Genomic DNA, 17,701 nt, shown 5'->3' with positions numbered 1-17,701 from the left:
GTCCATGGGCAACGGTAATTGCTTACCATTAGGCGATTCGTCTTCTCGTTTGCCTGCTTTATCATAAAAAGAAGCATAATATCGTAATTTATTATTACGAAATAAACGAATCAAAATCTAACGCTAATCTCTCCAAAAATGGAAATCAAAGGACACAGGAGTCACTGCTCTCACGAAATCACAAAACAATCAACACCCGATCATCCAATTATCCCATTTAATCCTCCACAAGCCTGCCTACCCACGTACGAAAAATCCCACTTAACAAACTAAGCCATATTTATGTAATACTTAAGTAAAAATGTCCTGTCCCGTTATTTTCCATTAAGGTTGTTGACAACCCTGCCGTTCAATATCTCGAGAGCTTTCATCGGCTCTTACAAATCGCTTACGGACCCCCCCCCCCCTTTCTCTACCCCTCCCCCCTCCGCGCGTGTCTGAGGACAGAATGTTGCCAGCTTGAGTTTTAAGGGAAACTTATGGTGTCAATTCGGCTGGTTTATGGTATGACGTGTACGTCTTTTGTTTTGGGCCATACGTGGTTGGGTGGATGGAGAAAAAGAGATGGTAATTGGGACCGTGCGAAGTGTGTGGTGGGGGTAAGTAAAGCGATCCCAGCGCATAAGGTGGTAAAAATTTGAACTAACTGCGGATAGCGTCTTTAACATTTCGTACAATTATATAGCTCGAAATGAAACTTTGATTTACGATTACTCCTGAAATATTCATTTAAATTGTATGGTGTAAGGGACCATTGTAATCTGTATGAAATGCTTAATATAACTAACGTATTTATTTTGATATTTGTTAATAATGTATCCATGTAAATAGCTTTGAAAATGCCACATATTACGTGATCTTTTTCTAGAAGTTAAGAATGGATATAGTAAGTTATCCTTAAAAGATAGACATTTCACATCGCGGACTTTTTTGTAGACCTATGAATGAGAAACAACCCCACCATACATTGTGTTGTTATAGCTCAAACGGATTAGGCAGCGTTTTCGATTAAAGCTCCTAGCCAGCGTGATTTTTTCCGACAACATCGTTATATTTCAAACAATTTACACAAAACCTTAACAAGTTATATACTTAAGTCTTCCTCAAGAATCACTCTATTGATAGATGAAAGTCGTATGAAAATCCGTTCAGTAGTTTTTAGTTTTGGAGTAGTTTTATAAGATGTAGTGAATTGACGTTTTCCCCTAGAATTGCGGACACTAGGTTGCGTGACAGTCGTGCACGCTCCCAATACAGGATGAATGGAATACTTCACTTCACAGTCAAAAGAACATCAGGGTATTATAATTTCTAGCGACGAACACTGATATTACATAGATATGTTAGGTACCTACTTGATGTTCATGCCAAGTTTCATATTCTTTTATCATTTCGTTTTAAAATGAGAGCGTGATTGTATGGCGGCAGCTTAGTTCTTAAGACTGTTGAGTGATGAGGCATTAACCATGTAATAACTGACATACGTCATTTTTATGTTACTGTTTATATATTATTAATGATTCCTCTGTGTGTTGCTTCGTTACCGGAAGGAAGGATTCATAAAAGTATTCAAAGAAACACTAATGCAGAAAACGAAGGCATTTTGATTTGGCGTATGAATGTATTTTGGTTTCATTGGTGAATTCATCTGGTTGTCTTTTTATTTTAGTACCCATGGATTCTTCGCAAACATGGGGTATTAGTCTTCGCCTGTTGTCTACCAAATGTGAATATTACCGAACAATTGTTTGTTGTCTCCGTCTATCGTTCGGGCCACCCCAGATTTGTTACGGCGATTTTTTTTTTACTTACTTACTCTGGCGCAGCGACCCAAAGTGTGTCTTGGCCTCCAACACTACTGCTCGCCACTGATCCCGGTCCTGTGCAGTTTCTCGCCAGTCTTCAACCAGGAGCTCACGACGCCACGTCCGATGTCGATTTTTTTTGGGAATTCGAAAATTCGCAGTCGATAAGCTTTATTTTGATATTAAATAAAAATGCTTTTCGATAGGCCTCTGTAGATATAGGGGTACTTTTTTTACATTTTGGTAGACCAGGTTTAGCAAGTAGCAATGGCACCAGAGAGATGTGTCGTGAAGAGGTCATAACTAATGTAATGACAATTTGTGAGGGTAGATGATGGAGGACACGTTACTTGTGACAAGTGAACAAGTCGAATAGACTCCATATTTTGTTCTCGATCATTTTCCGAGATAACTACATATTTAGACTATTTATTATAATTATATTTATATATATTTTTTCATTAGGTGTGATATTTCGGCGGTATCGTGGGAATCTACCGAATCCCGCACCAGAACAGGCGGCGCAACCGAAAACTACGTCGTCAAAATGATATTTATATTTTAAGATTTTTATTATTGTATGTATGTTAGTCTGTAAGGTATGTATATATGGGCCATAGTTGCCTGAAAATAAATGATATTTATTTTATTTTATTGCAAAATTGCATATCAATGATAAACAAATATGGTTATGTCTACCTATGTCACTGTTTGATCGTTGTAATTGCTTATTACTCGTAAACAGATGACATAAATAATAAGCATAACCATCTTTGTTTTAATCATGCAGTTTCTTTTATTGCATTGTATGAGTAAAAGTTGAGTCATCTTTAATAATCGATGCATTACTCATATATACTAATAAGTAAACAGTAGGCTAGACTATTACTAGATACAAAGGGAATTTGAAATAGAGAAATAAAGGAGAGGAATTACCGAGCATCGGCTAAAGGTTGTGACGCCATCGCCTGTGATCTATTAGATGTCGCCACTTTTTGATATTTAACAAGTTTAACACATATCAGTGAAAGAATAAGGATCAAAGTGAAATGGCGCTCTAAAAGTTTTAATCATGTGTCGAAAGATGGCAGTAAATTTACTGTGGCCACATCTTTAACAATCCAATGTCATAAAAGTTTGAAGTTTAAAATAACACTTGCCCTGTCTGGGCTGCCAAAATCGCTGCCAACTTATCTTGGCCTGACTCTAGTTTTCTTTTCAAAATTCAGAATTATATCTACTGATATGAAATATTTAGTCGAACCAACAAAACTATGATATTGTCATTATTGCCTATTCCATTGTTGCTGCTGACGACCGGTTTGGCCTAGTGGGTAGTGACCCTGCCTACGAAGCTGATGGTCCCGTGTTCAAATACTGGTAAGGGCATTTATTCGTGTGATGAGCATGAATATTTGTTCCTGAGTCATGGGTGTTTTCTATGTATTTAAGTATTTATAATTATATATTATATGTATCGTTGTCTAGGTACCTACAACACAAGCCTTATTGAGCTTACTGTGGGACTTTGTATAATAATGTCCTATAATATTTATTTATTATTGTTAAAAAGCCAAAAGTTTGATCTATCAACGTAGTGATTAGTGGCACTGTTTACCTTATTAGTCAAATTATCGCATTATTATGAAAGCAAAAATATAGTAAAGAAATCCCCCCTTTCCTTTAAAAACCACCTCAGTACCTACAGTAACTTTGACGCCACTATAGAAAATGACACAATCTGAACATGCCACACATAAAACTCGAATATGTATTCATATACGTTAATGGTAGATAGTAAATTTTCTTAAGTGTTCAGCGTATATCACCTGCGCTAAGATAAATTGATTCTCACACTTATATTTAAAAAGCAAAATTAAACTATATTTTCCCGGCTTATGCAACTTTCAAGAACTGAACTTAAAGGTGTGCTGAAACATCGAATGTATTGTTCAGAAAATATAGAATCTTTCAACAAAAGAGTACGGTGACAATGTAATTTCGTAAAGTGGTCCCGCCCTTTCAATAGGCACATCTGTTTTATCTTTGGTCAGTTTTGTCGCAATACGGTGATGGAAGTTTTATCTTTTGTATGAGTAAAGAGTTAAAATATAGTGTTGGTCTCGACGCCTTTGAGGCTAAATTTGAAGAACTGTACTCTGTTTTATAAGACTTAAGTCCCAAGTAGATATCCCCATCAAAAATATGTATTTTTTAATTGACATTAACTCTGAAACTATAGGTGATTTCCAGAAAAGTTAGGACAGTTAACTTTTTAAATATGACCAGGAATACACTATAAAAATCTTTCGAGTTCCTTGTGAAAGTTTCGCTTTTCCTCGCTTTTTTAAACGTCAAATCAAATGGTACCCGTCACCGGAGTATGCTGATGACAGTGATGACACACTCCTCTGTCTAATAGTCCCTTGGGGACTACCCCTTTTTAAACAATCTGCTATTAAATGCAACAAAGTCCAATCAGTTTAAAATATCTGTAGTTTAATGTGCACTTTGTTTATTGGATTCACACTGTGTCCCCATTAACGAAGAATACATGTAACAAAGTATGTTCAAGCGTGAAGCGTCATCCCTTCATGGAGTAGATACTTATATTTGAAAGCATTGCTTACATGGTAATTGGCAGTAGTTCATTGTGTATTAAGGGCGGTATGGATGCGATTAGCTCAGGATCGGGACAAGTGGCGTACTGGAAGAGAGGCCTATGCTCAGCAGTGGGCGATAAAAGGCTGATATGATGATAAGGGCGGTAAACAAGAATTTACGAACGAGTGTGAATTGAAGCCTGAAGCCGAATGCGAGGACTTAATTAATATGAGTTCGTAATTCCTATACCGCCCGTGGCACACACAATGTTTTTCATCCCATTTGTGAAATAAATAAAACTTCTGCCTATTTTACGTACGTACATTAGAACCCTAGGTCGAATTTTAGGATCTACGGACCGCACCGCTTAGCAAGTGTGATAAAAAAATACATTACAGCGTTTGAAATTTCGGATTTACGGACCCCATCGCCTACACGTTTACACGTCACCTTTCACAGTTTACGAGTAAGTGTGATAAAAATAAATAATAACGTCAAGGAAAGGTAGGCAGGTAAGACCTTTATCTCGTCTTGACCCTAGATTTCGCCCTCCAGTTTGAAGATGATATTCCAGGATTACAAAATCAAAAGGGAACCATTATTAGGCTCGCCACGTCTGAATATGGCCAACCTTCAACGGCAATAATAAGTGAAAAGCAGCAATTTGGCAATAATGTGGCTATAAAAGTGAGTCGTTACCTAAAATACGCTTGTTGGGTTATTTTGTACGATTACGATTAATTACGACTTTTAGGATTAGGATATTTCTTATGAACATCGTGTAAAGTCTGAGTGGACGCGCTTGGGCGTGCGACGTGCATGTTAAACAAATGCAAACGTATAGGAGCGGCCTTACTGCACGCTGCTTACATCACTCGTGAGCCCGACGCCACGCTGCACGCCCCGCCGAACGCTCCGCTTAGAGCGTCCACTCAGGCCTTACACTTACGTCTCTCCTTCTTACTTGATGATCGACATTTCAAACTTTTAGGCATAAAAAACCGTCCAGCTTCATTTCCGTCGTGTTGCCACGCTTCAAGACAAAATGAGTGTTGCCACATTAATCCTATTTAGACAATAATAGGGAATGAAGCTTCCGGCTCCATTGCCCGTGATGGCGCGTAATGTTATTTTTTAAATCCACTTTGAGAAGGGTCAAAGTCTATTATGCCATGACAGATATGGGTTGTGATTTTGCGATTCGACGTATGGAGAAATGATGGTAATAATTGTATTTGTTTTGCGTTATATAAATTGTATATGGATATGGAAGTAAAAGAAACAATAAAGTTATACCTATAGAATTTTAACAAGAGTTTGTGCTGACCTACAGATCTAATAATTCTTTAGAATATATATGTATAATATAATGTTGGTTTATGAGTATTTTATTAAATTGTGTAATACTGAGTTTCAGTTATGGTGCGTTGGGGTAAATTTAAAAGATTCATTACGGGTAAAATAAAAAGTCCCCGAAATCGTTTGCCTTATCCCTAATAAAAAAACCTTTCAATCTTACCCAAACGCACCTTAGTTCAGAATTTAAACAATTTGAAAAAGAGGGGTTCGTACCTTGAGATAAGTTACAAACAATTTAAAAACACGACTAAAAGCTTTTAACTATTAAAACAAAGCAAACACAACTAAATCATAAAATCCAACCATTTTTTGCATCCAACCAACCACTACATCCAAAAACCGTTCTAAACCTAGAATTTGAATAATCCAACATAAAACCGAGCACTCAAAGTTTTAAAAAGTAACAAAACACGTTGAATTTTGATAGAAAACACTCGGAACAAGCTATAATCCTCCAATTTAGTGAGCAAACACCTCTGTTTACCCGCCACGGGGTGCTCCGTGAATTTGCCGGGTTTTCTTTCGCCGGAATGACTTAATATATTGGTTATTCAAAGCTATGGGCGATGTGCGATATCTATTTCTTTCTAAACCTTAGTGTAACCTTAGTGTAGTGTTTGTGTTAGAAGCAATTATTTAAGTGAAATATGTGCTTAATAATGCTTTTAAATTTTGAATGTAGATAATTTTCTGAATATTTCCATAATTACTTATAATAATATACACAGTTACAAAAATAAGTCTACTTTGTAATGTCAACTGCATTCTAGGAGCTCAAGTTACAGGCATAGCCTAGTTTGGGAAATTGATTACTATTGTTTACTATTGTCATTTTTTTTACATTTCCTTGTTATATAAATATTTATCTCTATAAACAATAAGTACCTATAATATATTTGTAACAGTGTATTATTGTTATTTATACCTACAACCAAAAGCCACAGGCACCCAACCAACCCGATTGGGTTCTGTGATTACAGATGACGGAAAGTCGAACTTAATTCTTCTATAGGTGCTTTTACTTGGGAAGTGACAGTCTATCTCAATACGGAAAGGGCTTATAACTACATTAAAAATTATGTTTGGTTATTTTGAATAAAAGGTTATAAAGTCAGGGTTATTAAAGTGACGCTGGAGACCGTAACCATGACAACAAGTAATACCAGACCACCAGAAGTCTTCAGTAACGCTTAACACAAGCACAGTGAAATAGTTGTCATTACCCCTGAAACACAACACCATGGCATAAATCCACCCTAACCCTTCACACATTGTCTTAAACAAAACTACAGTTACTCCGGGCCGCAATTAACACTGGCTCTTCCAACTGATTGGTCGAATTGACCCAGTGGGACTCACGATTACGACATGTGGACATTTCGGAGGTGAGCGGTCAAACCCGATAACTCGAGCAAATGGGTTTATTAAATTAGAACATATGTATGTGAAATACGTAGAGTTCTTATTTATGAAAAAAACATACAGTAGACGTTGTCTTCAGTAACGCTTAACACCTGCACATAGTTTACATTACCCCTGAAACATTACAACACCATGATATAAATCCACCCTAACCCTTCATACATTGTCTTAAACAAAATTGCAGTTACTCCGGGCCGCAATTAACACTGGCTCTTCTAATGGATTGGTCGAATTGACCCAGTGGGACACACGGTTGCGACGTGTGGACATTTGGTCCAGTAATTTGGTTAGTTCTATATTTGTGTTATTTCATTAATATTCAATGGATTCAATGGTTTTGTAACTCAATTAACACTGGCTCTTCCAACTGATTGGTCGAATTGACCCAGTGGGACCTCGGTTACGATGTGTGGACATTTGGTCCAGTTTGGCTAGTTGGAGACTTAAAGATTTTCAATATTAAGAGAACTAGCTGGAAGTAGAATTTGATATAATTAATTGCGATATATATAAATAAATATATTGATCCACTATTATTTTACCTTTTACAAGTATAATATATCCCATCCCATATAATTATTAATTATATATCTATCTTGGCGTTCCTAACAGGCGTTGCCTTTAGCAACGCTCAAGCTACACCAGTCATACAGTTTGTGTTACCCAACCCTAAAACTTTACAACACCATGAAATAAATCCACTCTAACCCTTCATACATTGTCTTAAACAAAACTACAGTTACTCCGGGCCGCAATTAACACTGGCTCTTCCAACTGATTGGTCGAATTGACCCAGTGGGACACACGGTTGCGACGTGTGGACATTTGGTCCAGTAATTTGGTTAGTTCTATATTTGTGTTATTTCATTAATATTCAATGGATTCAATGGTTTTGTAACTCAATATTGGACATACATTGACATATTGTTCGTGAGTCTTGGGTGTTTTCTATGTATTTAAGTATTATATATCGTTGTACTCGAGTCTACTGTGTCAATTTGTGTAATCATATTCTATAATATTTATTTATTATTTATTCATATTGTCTGTCATTGCCTATTTAAGAGAAATTGCTTAAAGTAGAATTTGATAAAATGTATTATGAAGTGTAACATGGAAAAACTATACTTTCTACAATAACTTCAATTCTTTGCTTTCCTCTGTACGATTTATAGTATTAGATGAATATGTATATTTTTTCCTTCTGTGATAAAAAAGTTGAAATTTAAAATATTACCTGTGACTCACGTTGCAAGGTAAGATAAGAGGCATACAGGGTAATTTTAGTACGCCCATTATAATGGAATATTTCAAATATCAACTGATTTTTAATCTTGATTCGATTCGCCTGGGTCTACTCCACTTCTTTTTAAAACACGTCTTGTCAGACATGACACCACGCCTGTTCTTTGTCGAGGCTTTATTGTGTAATAGGCGTACACCTTATTTATGATATCATGGCTTGGCGTGAATAGTTATTGTGAATTTTGTCTTACGTAAGAGCCGTGCATAATTACGTACCTACTTTCGTAAATCGAAAGGATCTTCAGTCTGCTTTCGTCTTTTGATGATCGGTCTTGAAATCGGTCCTGCGTAGTTTTACTTACACAATAATCATCAATTCCTTGAAAGGGTAGTGTTTTCATCGGATTTCTCGCTCGCACTCGTGTCGTCTCCGTCATGCGTCTTGACATTGTGATTTGTGAGTACCTATTTTTGGTGTGCTAGAATTTTCCTTACTACCTATATCTACCTTACCTTACCTTATCTACGTTCTTAACGCACGCTTCTGGTAAGTTTTGGTACCTAATAGGGAGGTAGGAAGGAAAATTGTAGTATATCTTTATACAAATACGGTACCAGAACCGGGAATTCACGGTTATCGCCATAAACACTCAGTACGGGGTTTTTTCTCCCGGGAGTACTTAAGTTGTTTAAGAGGGATTAAACGGCGGTGTTTCAAGAGGTCGTAAGTTCGAGTCTGGCCCGAAGCCGAGAATTTTTTATTTAAAATTTACTCTTTTCATTTAAAAATTAATAACCTGAATATTGGCGATTTTGTAAAGTCGTTATCGGTTTTCGTGTTTTAACTATTTATCTATGATAAAAGTACGATATCCACTGCCCGATTCGAACTCTATGATACGTCAAATATTAGGTCTATATACGACATGGATCGGATCTTAAAGTTCGAATTGTGCTGTTATTTCTGTGCTTCCATTCTTATTAACAGTGTGTCCGAACGTAACTCCAAATTGTAACGGATGAGGGAGTCGTAAACTTTAAATCTAGTTACTATTTCATTAAACCGAATGCTCCCAACTACATTGGCTGTTAGTACATAATTGCTTTTCTTTTTCAGGTAGGAATGCATTGCCTTTTCGGATACGCGTCTACGGTAAAAAGAGCGCTATGCGTTTGAGAAAAGGTATGTTTTAAAGTGGGGGGATTGTGTTTTAATTAAAAGCAAGCAACTTAGAATAGTTGGAGTCTTTTGCGAATAAGGATGGACTGGAGTAATGTTCCAGTTGAGGGAAAAACTCCTAAATGTCTAACGGGGAACGTTAGACATGGAAATATAGTTTAAGAAATTCAAATTGTTCCAATAGGGGATATTACGCAAAACTCTGCGTAAAGGGCGCCACTACCACATTGTAAGGGCTTACCACGAAACACGAAAAACGAAATTTCGTTATCAGCCTTTCTATCACTCTTGCATATTCCAGCGACAAAGGGGCCAGATACCGAAATTTCGATTTTCGATTTTCGTGACAGGCCTCTGTAAACAAACCGCTTTGATGCGTCGATGTCATAGTAAAAACTTCTCAAAAAACTGTTTAAGGCATAGTTGATGTGTTAGTGCTGCTCTCTGGCGGCAGAACATTGCAGTAATACTCCCTATTGAAAATGGTTTAAATGACATCTAAATAGGAACTACGAATAGGAACCGTGGGCCTTACGAGGATAATACAACAATGTATCTAATATAGCGCATGGGTCAAAAGAGTTCGAAAAAAAGCGTGTTTTGTGTGAAAATTACAAGATCTTACGATTTGGGTACATTTTTTAAAGACCTTTATTATACAATACAACTGTTAAGAACTAGAAAGCCTTATATGCCGATAAGGATAGAGTAAGAAAACAAGGTCCGTTTATTTTAATGATATGTAATACGCCAAAAACTTAAGTCATTGTAAAAAAGTCCTATAAGTGCGGGCACTTGTTCGAAAAATATATACTCACCATTTCCAACAACCCTAATTTTCCCCCGACTTGGGAACATTCCCGTCAACGTCCCACCACTACGGACGACGGTATTGTTGTGTGAAACGTGCCATTTGTCTGCTTCGTTCGTTTAGAATTAACTTTTGTTTAACTAAGGTTTAAATAGGGACGGTTGTTGAGATTTTTAACAGTTTTTAAATGTATAATATGTTTTCTTTGTATAAAAAATCTCTCTCACTCAAAAAATCACTCTTCTCCGCTCGGCTGATTACATACAATCAGTGGTTGATTTGATTCTACCTTCGAGTGATATTATTTTTATTATATATTTAATTGGGAAGTACCAAACGAAAACCGCAGCCAAACAACACTAGACCATACTCATACTGTTGTGTTCCTGCAGGTGAGTAAGGTTGCTCGAACTCAACGAGGGTGTGGAGTGTTAGGGTCGGCAATGCGCATGTAACTCTGGAGTTGCAGGCGTACATAAGCTACTGGAGAGACTGCTTACCATCAGGCGGGGCTGTATGTTTGTTTGCCACCGACGTAGTATAAAAAAAAATTGTAGTCAGGCAAGCTTTTAGCTTGGCACCCCTGCATTAAGTGCATATACATTTGTAGGCAGGGGTGCTAAGGTAACAGTTTTGCTCACTGTACATTACATAGGGAAAGACTGTTCATCAAAAGTTAAAAGCAATATTTGCTTGATAAAATGTCACGATTTATGCCATCTCCCTAGACTTCGTCTACCAAAGTCAAGCCTACCCTTGCACCGATTTGAAAAGAACAAAGTGATAGAATGCCATTATAAACGTCATACTTTCGTAGAAATTTGACGTTAATAATAACACTTGTCATTGCAAATGCCATGCCATGAAGATTAGCTAGTTCCGACTCTATGATTGTCTTAGAGCGAACGGGATGCTCGGGCCAGCCCGAAAGCCGTGCGCAGCCAAGCCTGCCCAATTGGCACAGGTTTTTAGTGGCGGTAAATTGTTCCAACACTTCGTTGCAGCATATCGGAAGCTGTCACGAAAAGCGGACGTACTTTGTAGCTTGCCGTAATAAAGCGCTAATTTAGAAACAGACATGCATTATGCACACATCTTAATTGCACACTTCATTAAAAAACAACCCTTCCGCCATTATGATAAAATTGAAAATTTGTTGTACTACTAACATATGTTGTTTTAGATCTAAAGGAACATTAATGTGTCTATCAGTGCGCAGGAGTTCACACGAGGCCAAATTAAAAACGCATCAGAAACGTATTACACTAACACCTTACCACCCGTACGGAACAATGAACAGAAACACACAAAAATCAACTTTAAAACTATAAGCTTATGGACTCTCACACAATAGAATAATAGCTCTCATACTATTTCACAGATATTTAAAATTCTGCTTTATTACAGTTGAGTAAGGTTTATTTTGAAACGGATGAGCTGTCAGGAAGTCATCCCTGCACTACAGGTTTTAAAGAGCTATTCAAAACCGGGATTAATACAATCTACAGATCTCAACCGAGTCGAACACTCACATCAACCAGTGAAATGCCTTCTCAAGTTACGCATAGTTATTACGGAAGGAGAGGTCTTACTTATAATGATTTTTCTGAGTCGAACGCGAGCGCGCAGTCGGAATGTAGCATGGTCGTGTTTTGTTTCAGTTTCGATTTTGGATACAAAGGACGTGGACCTTTTGTAAGCCGTTCTGTTGTAGATTTATTAAAAATCAACCCTCTTCCGTTTGGAACAGGGTGGAGATTTATTTAATAGTGAGATATAGATATTCGGACATGTTCCTCGTTTTGTGATGTGGATCTGTTATTTAAGCGTTATACCCGATATAACTCGTTATTACCTATTTTTTAAACTATTGAGGTAGAGTATCATATAATACATATAAAATATCTGACGTTGATTATTTAAAATACCTACAGTTAATAACATCTTAGTCCTGTCATACTAAGATAGGAAAACAAAACATGCCTCTCCTGTGCGCGAAAAGGATAGGTACTGTCTTCTTGTGACTTCTTTCTTACATAGAGCCCAAAGAATCCCAAAACCAGCCCAGAAGTCGTTTTTCTAAGTACAAAAATTATGGGTAAATCTTTGCCCGTTATTAATATTTACCATTTAAGGCACTTCAGTAAATTAAAGAGCGTGTCATTCACGAAGACGCGTGCCTTATCTCATATTGTCATGTTATTAAAGGTTAGATTTGACAAATCTGCGCGTCATCGTGAATGACACACACTATAAAAGCCTGAATGAATTAGGGTAACCACAAACTGTGATACTAAGTGTACACTATTAGATATTGTGCAGAAAAACGCCCACACCCGTACTCTTTTGTTCGGTCTTTATATTTTAATACTAAATTATTAAATACTTACTTAGATCGGGACTCGAACTCGTTTCGCTTCGCAGATCAGGCAATTACCCTCCCTCGTAAATCTATTCAAAACTCCATAATAAGGCTAAATTTTATATAAGGTGAACCGACTAATTTGGTCATTTTATGATCATTGCACCCTTAATTTTAAATTGAACCATATAACGAAGTAATAACGTTGATTGTGCTTTGAACACTTTAGTTTATAAGGGTTGTAAAAGAAAAAGTTGATGTAACATTTTTGTGTTTTTATAATGGTGGAAGTTATGGTGTTGTTATGGCTTCAATGTTGCTGTGATGACTGAATTTCATGATTAACCTGCTTCAATTTAGAACTTACAATTATTTTTACTTATAATATTGATTGACTCGTATTGCCATGTTATTAAAGGTTAGATTTGAAGAATCTGCGCGTCATCGTGGATGACACGAACTATAGAAAGCCTTGCTCCTTTTAGGTCTACGACTTATTAAGGTGGTTGGTAAAACTTTGTTTTTGAAGTTTAACTAGTAAAAAAATGACTTAAACGTGACATACAGACAGGGAAATTGATATAGAAAAACTATAAATGTCTTTCATGACTACGGTTCCTCAAAAACATTAAAACAAAACTAAAATGAAGAAAAAATCGCTTACAAATTCCTTCCTATAGCGTTTGTCCCAGCTTAAAGTACAAGTTGGAACCCGACGACATGCAAACGACACGTCGTCGTCAGTCGCGGCACATCGCCGGGATCCAACTTTTGACTTTTATTGCTACGGTATATAAAAGCCTGGGATCCGCTTGGCAACATATCCTAAGAATTGACGTAGGCTCTAACTTGCATCTGAACCCGCGAACTCCGGATTGAAAGCGGCACGCTCTTACCGCTAGGATACCAATGCTTATAAATTCACATATATAACGAAAACAACCTAAATTCGAAACACGTCAGCGACATTACAACGTAAGGCGCCGTAAGATCTAGTCAAGTGGGTCGTATACATTCAGGGGCCGCGGACGGGGCAAATTGGATAGTCTAGGTTACCTGGATAATGTAAGATATTAGCTTATACTGGGGTTGTCAACGGATTAATATCCTTACAATTAGGTCACACGAGGTCCTGAGGGGCTACAGTATGGGGATCTTCAAAAAAGGAAAGGTTTTTAAAAGGTCGTCAATGTGACACCTCTGGAATTGCAGGCGTCCATAGGCTACGTTGACTGCTTATCAGGCGGGTCGTATGCTTGTTTGTCACCGATGAGTTATTAAAAAAACACGAACCTAGCAGCTGCCATACAATTGAAGTTAACGCTCTCATTTTTAAACGATATGCTGCAGCGTTATCATGGTCGTGTTTTTGTCATTTGTTATGACAAGCATGCATCACATTCGCACTTACGTATTTATTAGAGCGTGACAGGTAGGGTGACAAATGATAGACATCCGTCCATCTTAGCCCTGCATAAATGACATGGAACTTTGTGTGAAATTTACTTGACATTTTGGGCAAAATTCTTTTTGTTGTATTGTTTCTTACCACTCTGTCACGCTTGTATTGGTGGCTTTTGTCAAATAAATAAATAAAATCGAGTGCTATTGCATGTCTTTATAGCTGTAGATTATTTATTTATTTAAACTTTATTGCACAAATAAAGAAAAATGTATAAATGGCGAATTAGTAATACAAAGTATTCACTTTTAGCAGAGTAAACTTCTCAAAATTTACGAATAAGAGCTCACAATTCAGTGCTTCATGCGGTTTTTCGTAAACGACCATCGAAAAAATAATCATTACTTATTAAATAAGTCCTTTCTCTAATATTTAACATCGTATTCCTAGAGATAAGAAGACGCTCTTACTGGAATAAGTACTCTATGTTTGATAAAGTCCGGAGTTTCATCGAGGAATATTATCAATTTTACATTATTTCGACTTTTCTTGTAATAGCGCACTTAATGCCAAAATGCATTCTCTACCAGTCAACTATTTGAGTCAAACAGAGACATACATTATATTTTTAAAAGAATTTGACCCATTTCTCTGTCTGGTATTAGTTTTCGTTGCTAAAAATTTTTATGCAAACATTTATTTTTGTATGCAAGACTTATAATAAATGTTTGTATGGTCTACAAATATCACCTTACAGAATATGGCGAATTGTTTCAAAACATTCTTAATAACAGTATAAATCAGGAAAAAATAACTATTTTTGATATGTTTGTGCATTTATAATGAAATTACATTAGCAAAAGCTTTTATATCACCAAAGGTTAATTTAATAAGCCCACAACATATATCACATTATATATTCAAAAAGGTATACCAGAGAACATTAACGTATAGTGTCCATGAATTCTGAATTTATCTCCGAGTATTTGCATAATATATAGAGTGGTGTAATATATGGTATGTCCGACATGGAGTGTCCCGTGTATCTTAAAAGCGTGGTCACATTAGCATAGCATTAGGCCAAATTATTATGTTATGATGTGTTTATTACTAATTGTGTTTTAAATATAAAGGGGTTCGCTCTGTTTTTTAAAGTTTTTTTTTATATATATATTTTTTTATACTACGTCGGTGGCAAACAAGCATACGGCCTGCCTGATGGTAAGCAGTATCCGTAGCCTATGTACGCCTGCAACTCCAGAGGAGTTACATGCGCGTTGCCGACCCTAACCCTCTCCCACCCTCGTTGAGCTCTGGCTACCTTACTCACCGGCAGGAACACAACACTATAAGTAGGGTCTAGTGTTATTTGGCTGCGATTTTCTGTAAGGTGGAGGTACTTCCCCAGTTGGGCTCTGCTTATATATTTGACTATTATAGATACAATCTTACACAAATTGACTAAGTCCCACGGTAAGCTAAGAAGGCTTTTTGTGGGTACTCAGACAACGATATGTATAATATACAAATACGTAGAAAACATCCATGACTCGGGAACAAATATCTGTGCTCATCACACAAATAAATGCCCTTACCGGGATTTGAACTCAGGACCATCGGCTTCATAGGCAGGGTCACTACCCACTAGGCCAGACCGGTCGTCACGCGTTTGTCGGTCGACATTTATGATTAGTAAAAGTAACTATTTTTCCTCAAATAATGAACATGTGGAATGTGGAATTGTGCATAGACTGGTGGTAAGTAGGCATCGTAGTTATGGACGCATTTGGACCATTTTTTTTTAGGTTTGGGATTTTGTATGTTATTACTCTGAATCACAAACTCTTTTTAAGTATATTTTTCGTTCCTTCTATTTAGTTACCGTCATACAAGATCTATGAACAATGGTAATGCCTACCTGGTGTCTCTATTTTCGTATAGCTACGAGTATTCACCGTATCTACAACAAATTATAGTTTGCTATAAAAATTGTAGTAAATGCAACAAATAAAAATCATAAAAGTAAAGCAAGTAATTTATTAACATAGTGCTTGTTTATGTTGTTTACTTCTTAGAATTCATTTCACATGTATATTCAAGAAGCACTCATTACTTTTGACTTAATGAAAATATTATTCGTAAATATTTACTTGTTTGGTAAACGTACATTTATTCTAGCAATATATGTGGATAATACACACTATTTTCAAGCCAGATGCTTAAATTTATATAAAACTCCTGTGTGTCGGAATATGTTAATTATAAACAGAGATGGATGTCATATACTTGGGATTCTAACTTTATCTAGGATTCGAATCGGCGTCTTCAGCCCTAGACGTCTAAGCTACCTGGCCATGGCAGTATTCGTCCCAATTTCTCGAGTATATGTACTCGTAATCTTTCGAGAGATTAGGTGTATTTGACCTTACCTAATCCGTTGGCTCAGCGACCCAAAATGAGACTTGACCTCCGACAGAAGACAGCGCCACTTTTCTCGGTCCTGTGCGACTTATCACCAAATGTTGACTCGAACTTCGCGCAGATCTGCCTCCACCATGTCGCTCCAGCGATACCTAGGCGTCCGATATGACATTCTTCTGCTAGGCGACCCAGGTACGCTCTTTTTATTCAGGTACGTTCCGATCTTCATCCATTCTCTCAAGGTGGCCAAACCAACGGAGTCTGTGAGCTTTACTTTCTCCCACAATGTTAGGTTCAGCCACTAGGTCTTGGATTTTATGGTTCTTAAGGACTGTCCAACTTCCATCTAATCTTCGTTTGTGGCTCAGTATCTTACGGAGGATCTTTCTCTCGGCAACTAGTAGCATGTTTTCTTTCTTGAGTGTTAAGTGTCCATGCATTGCATCATTTCAGTCTTTGACCTACTCTACATTTAATAAAATAATATGAATTGTTCCCTAAGTCGAATATTTTTTTTATTTATAACCAAATAAAGTATGTATTACACCTTTTCGCACAACAGCTGTGTAAATAAATATTTGACTGCCTCCGCCTTATCAATGATGTCACAGGTTTAATCTGTAACCAAAAATAAATCGGCCAAGCATGAGTGCAATAAATAATAATGTAAATATAAACGTTATTTATACATGAATTTTTCTTTTTCAAAGGAAATTTAGGTAATTTATTTCTACGATTCAACCTATCTCCGAAGACTGGTCCCTAAATCATTGTTTTTTTTTCAAGCCTATTGGTGTCATATAACTACACCTTATAAAACAAAGTCCGCCGCCGTCTGTCCGTTTGTATGTATGTTCGCGATAAACCTAAAATGAATGAATGGATTATCATGCAGTTTTCGGCTTCTTCAGTCTCCTTAACTGTCGTTTTGTATCAGTTGAAGTACTTTAAGACTATAAATAATAAAATTGAACAGATAAACAGGTAATATAAACGATGTCTATCATAAAAAAATGAAAGTAAGCCTAAAGATCTGGTAGAATATTTTTCATTCGGTGACAAGCTTATGACATTTTTAAAACCCAGTTTT

The 17,701-nt window shown here is 36.7% G+C and overlaps 1 protein-coding gene across 1 annotated transcript in view; it reads left to right on the top strand.

Moving 5' to 3' along the window:
* The window catches only part of LOC133530728 (latrophilin Cirl-like), a 474,969-nt gene that overhangs the window by 30,435 nt on the left and 426,833 nt on the right, over positions 1-17,701 (top strand). The window lies entirely within an intron of this gene.

Source organism: Cydia pomonella, chromosome 23 (genome assembly GCF_033807575.1).
Source record: "Cydia pomonella isolate Wapato2018A chromosome 23, ilCydPomo1, whole genome shotgun sequence".
Classification (NCBI taxonomy): Eukaryota; Metazoa; Arthropoda; class Insecta; order Lepidoptera; family Tortricidae; genus Cydia; species Cydia pomonella.
The sequence above is the reverse complement of the archived record's forward strand: the minus strand, read 5'-3'. Positions and strand labels throughout refer to the sequence as shown.